A 4,658-nucleotide genomic window follows, 5' to 3' on the forward strand; every position below is an offset into this window, starting at 1 on the left:
CTTTCTGGACATGGTCAGTGTGGGAAATTGTTTTGCTCAAATAGAAATATTTTTAACAAGATTTTTAAAAATTTTCCAGTAGGAAGAAGCAAGAGGCAAGAGGCAAAGGAATGGAATGCCTTCAAAATGCAGAAATGAAAAATAAATAATTCCAAAATATACATTGGTCAGTGAATTCCTTTTGAACCTACATAGGTTTCTTCAGACCAGAGATCTGTAGCTAGATTTAAGTGGATCAGAACTTGGATGGACAAAAAAATAGTATCTTTATTTTCACTAAAATTTCATTGAAATTTAGTATTTTCGTCAATTATTTAAATCACTATTCTGTGAAGGGGTCTATAGGCTTCATCAGATGTCAGTGGGAAACATGCCATCAAAAATGAACAGTTTTTAAGAAATAAATAAATAAACAAATAAATAAATAAAGTTTTTAAGAAATAAATTGAAATTTGTTTCCTTTGCCAAGGAGAAAAATCTCTGAACTGGACATGACAGAATAAAAATTATTGTTATGAAGTTGATAGACAAGAGAAATAAGAAGAAAGAGAGCCTCTAACAGCCGACTTTAGTTAGTATCTCTTGTTGCTTAAATCAAAACTGATTTCTCTTTAAGTCTTCAACGCTTTATTCTTTAGCTTCTCATCCTTCCTGGGCTAATTTTACCTGTAGAATATTATTTTATAAGATCTTGCCCATCCTTCTTCTGAACACCTTGATATCAGGTGTCTTAAGATCTAGGAAACATGTTAGATTATTCCCTGCTTTTGTTTTTTCTTTGTTTTTTTGTTCTAAGATGGAATGGTCACCATTCCCACTTCAATGATCAATTTTTATTTTAAAAAAATCAGATCAAGAATAGATTTTCCTGCAGAGAGCCAGAGAGCCAGAAACAACTCCAGTTAACATCCAGATACCTGAAGTCCCACATCACTACCATATCCTGACTTTGTGGTGAACTTATGATGCGTTTTCTGACTGCAATTATATTTTCCTTCTGTTCTGATTGTGCTAATTCTTGATGACAAAATTGTTCCTCCTTTTGTCTCTGTTGACTTTTATCCAAATGTTCTTCCTGCTGGTTCCTGGATCTCCTTCTTAATTTCAAATGAATTGATTAATTAAATTAAATTAATTTAAATGCTATTGAAAGTGCTTACTTTGGCAGCCTATATACTAAAATCGGAATGATACCAAGCAGATTAGCATGGCCCCTCTGCAGGGCTGACACACAAATTCATGAAATGTTCTCTATGTTTACAAGTATCCTGTGGGAGTACACTTCCTTCTCAAGAAGCTGGATGAAGCTATTGCTGAGGCCCACCTTAGCAAAGGGAATGGTGAAGCTGATGGAAGAACAGTCCCAGTACCTGGGTCTCCCCGAAGAGGACCCCTTTAAACCTGGCAACGACTGGGACTGAGTCCTTGTCAGCTCAAAGACTCCAAGTGATCAACCATATCTTCTTCCCTTTCTAGCCCCTCCTGCACAGAGTAACATTATCTGGATTTGAAAAAAGATGCTATTAGAAAAGAAGGGAGCGGCTAGGTGATGCAGAGGATAGAGCACCAGCCCTGGTGTCAGGAGGACCTGAATTCAAATCCAACCTCAGACACTTCGTAATTACCTAGCTGTGTGACCTTGGGCAAGTCACTGAACACCATTGCCTTGCAACCCCCCCCCCCCCCCAAAAGAGGAGACATTTTTGTTGGGAGGGGGATCTTCCCTGACTTCCTTAACTCCTACTACATAACTAGTTGTCTATACTACTCAAATTTCTTAGATTATGAAACTGTTCTGTTTGGGGTTTTTTTGTGTTTTTTGTTTTAGGTTTTTGCAAAGCAAATGGGGTTACGTGGCTTGCCCAAGGCCACACAGCTAGGTAATTATTAAGTGTCTGAGACCAGATTTGAACCCAGGTGCTCCTGACTCCAGGGCCGGTGCTTTATCCACTACACCACCTAGCTGCCCAAAGCTGTTCTGTTTGAAGGACTGTTGGGATTCCATTTTTGTTGTTTGACCCTAGAAAATAGAACCAGAACAGTGCACAGAAGTTACAGAGAGTGATACTTTTTAGGCTTAAGGTAAAAATTAATTTCCTACCAATGGATTCTGTTCAACTGTAGCATGAGCTGGTCAAGGAGGTGGTCAGCTCCTACTCAGTGGGGATCTTTAAGCAAAGCCTGTATCCCCATTTGTCTGGTATGTTGGAGAGAAGATTTTTGTTACACAAGGTTAGTTGATAGGACCCCTAAGGTTCTTTCCAATTTTTATATCCTGATGGGTACAGAATAGTTCCCTCCACATAATAGCCATTCATATTAGTGTCCAATCAATTCATTTGTTGTTTAGTTATCCACCTTGGGCCAGACTTTCTTGTATTCCTCCCTTCTGGATGAAGAACCAAACCAAAACCAACTAGGCACAGAATTCTTTCCATGTGTCCTAATTCCCAGCTTGCTCTGTCAATACATCAAGGTTATTCAAATACATGCAATCCAACAGGTAACAGAATGTCAATCTCAGCAGACTCCAATTAGAAATTCCTGGGCCAACAGAGCCCTTGGGCACCTGATATTGCATAACATCAAACTGTAATCAGCTGGCTGGACTAGCTGGGTTCATCAGACATAAATTCTGCTAGAAACTGCAGTCTCTAACAGATGGCTACTCTGGGAGAGGAGAAGGAAGAGTCCCCCTCCATTGCAGCCCTAAAGAACAATCTTGCCACAGATCTTAGACTAGAGCTATTGGGGAGACTGCTCCCCAGTGTCACCCAAGAAGAAACTGAATGGGCACAGATGACTTCTAAAAAGCAAGCGTAGGGGAGTAGTGGCCAGGAAGAGTATTTTAGTTTTGGATGACACAGGATGGTGAGTGAAAGCATAGGGCAAAATGGATTGATATGTCCTTTCTATGAATGGTAGTATTGATTTGATTACTGATCTCAGAGCTAGAAATGCTTAGGAGGTGATGGGGAGAAGGCAGAGGATGCTAACAGTCTGAATCTCTCTGTCTCTCTCCTGTATGTCTCCTCTCTCTCATTCTCTGTCTGTCTTCTCTGACTCTGTCTCTCTCAGTATTCCCTTCTTCTTTTTCTCTGTATCCCTTTCTTCTCTCTCTGTTCCTCCCTCTCTGTGCCCTTCCTCTCTCTTCTCTCTTTGTTGTCTCTCTGTTTCCTTCTCCTCTCTCTATGTCCCTCTCTCTGGCTCCCCCTCTTCTTTCTGTCTCCTCTTTCCTCTCTTCTGTGACTGTTTCTGTCTCTCTGTGCCCCTCTCTTCTCTCTGGCTCTATGTCCCACTCTTTTTCTCACTCACCCTCTCCTTTCTCTTGTCTCCTCTTCTTTCCTTTCTCTCTTCTGTGACTATTTCTGTTTCTATCTCTGTGTCCCTCTCCTCTTTTTCCTTCTTCTCTGTCTCTCTCTGTCTCTTCTTTCCTCTCTTCTGTGACTCTTTCTTCTCTGTACACGTCCCACTCTGTCTCCACCTCTCCTCTTTCTCTTCTTTGTTTCCTCTTTCCTTTCTCTCCTGTGACTCTGTCTCTGTTACCTCTCTCCTGTCTCTTTCTTCTCTGTCTATGCCTTTTTTTCTTCTCTCTCTCTCTTCTCCTCCTCCTCCTCCCGTCGCTTTTAAATATTGGCATAGAGTAAACATGAAAGCCTGGACAATTCACCTAAGACCATAAGGTGACTCAGTGACTGCTAAGTTCAGTCATTCTTGAAGGACCGACCACCTGACCTCTTTTCTAGTAACTAGAGGTGGCCTCCCACATGCACCTTGTGAGCAAGTCGAAAGGAGGTGGTGGGAATTAACATTTATACAACGCCTACTGTATATGCTTAGCACTTTACAATTATTATCACATTTCTTTCTCATAACAATCCTGGAAAGCAGGTGCTATTATTACCTGCGTTTTACCAATGAGGAAACTGAGGCAGCCAGTAGCTAAATGACTTGCCCAGGGTCACATAGCTAGTAAATATCTGAGGTTGTTTTTGAACTCATTACACCAATAGCTACTAGGGCCCTCATTCTATCAAGGAAGCTCAGTGCTGTTTCTTGTATATTAGCAACATCCTACAATTATGCTCATTTTTTCAGTGATGCATTGTGGGAGCTGTCAGTTTCAGCATTTGTAGGTAATGTATTTTCTTTAAATCAAGGAGCCTCTGCCTGTTCTTCACTGCAGCAGAAGCTTCTCTATCAATTGAGTTTTTAGCCTTTGCATATTTCCCCCAGTAATAAATCTGCAGTGGGGCTTTAAAAATTATTTTACTTTTGGCTTCATTCTTTAAAAAAAGGTACATTTTATTGATGCATTTTCCTTTGTTTTCACTTCATTCTCTTTCACTCTCTCATAATCCTCTCTCCCTCCCCTTGGCACATTTTGTAGTGGATTGATTTCTCTTAGGTAACTGGTGTCAGAGCCTCACTCCAGATACAAATGGCTTGGTTACACTTTAAGGGCTTCTTCTCCATTATGTGCCTCATTGACCCCCTACCCAGTGGAATTGGGGAATTTCTCTATCTAGTGCTTCCTCTTCAACCCCCAAGGTAATATCACCACTCCCCTGACCCACTAAGGTATTATTCACTGCTATTACCCCCCCCCCAAATCTAGTACAGGCTTTATTTATACATCTAAGGTCACAGAAAACAAT

At 40.7% G+C, this 4,658-nt stretch overlaps 1 non-coding gene across 1 annotated transcript; it reads left to right on the forward strand.

Moving 5' to 3' along the window:
* The first annotated feature begins 1,152 nt into the window (after nt 1-1,152).
* Nucleotides 1,153-1,259, forward strand: LOC141503730 (U6 spliceosomal RNA). Its single transcript, XR_012473056.1, has one exon. It is a non-coding gene; the product is annotated as a U6 spliceosomal RNA (small nuclear RNA).
* The last annotated feature ends 3,399 nt before the right edge of the window (nt 1,260-4,658 follow it).

The sequence above is a fragment of the Macrotis lagotis genome, chromosome X (assembly GCF_037893015.1).
Source record: "Macrotis lagotis isolate mMagLag1 chromosome X, bilby.v1.9.chrom.fasta, whole genome shotgun sequence".
Lineage (NCBI taxonomy): Eukaryota > Metazoa > Chordata > Mammalia > Peramelemorphia > Peramelidae > Macrotis > Macrotis lagotis.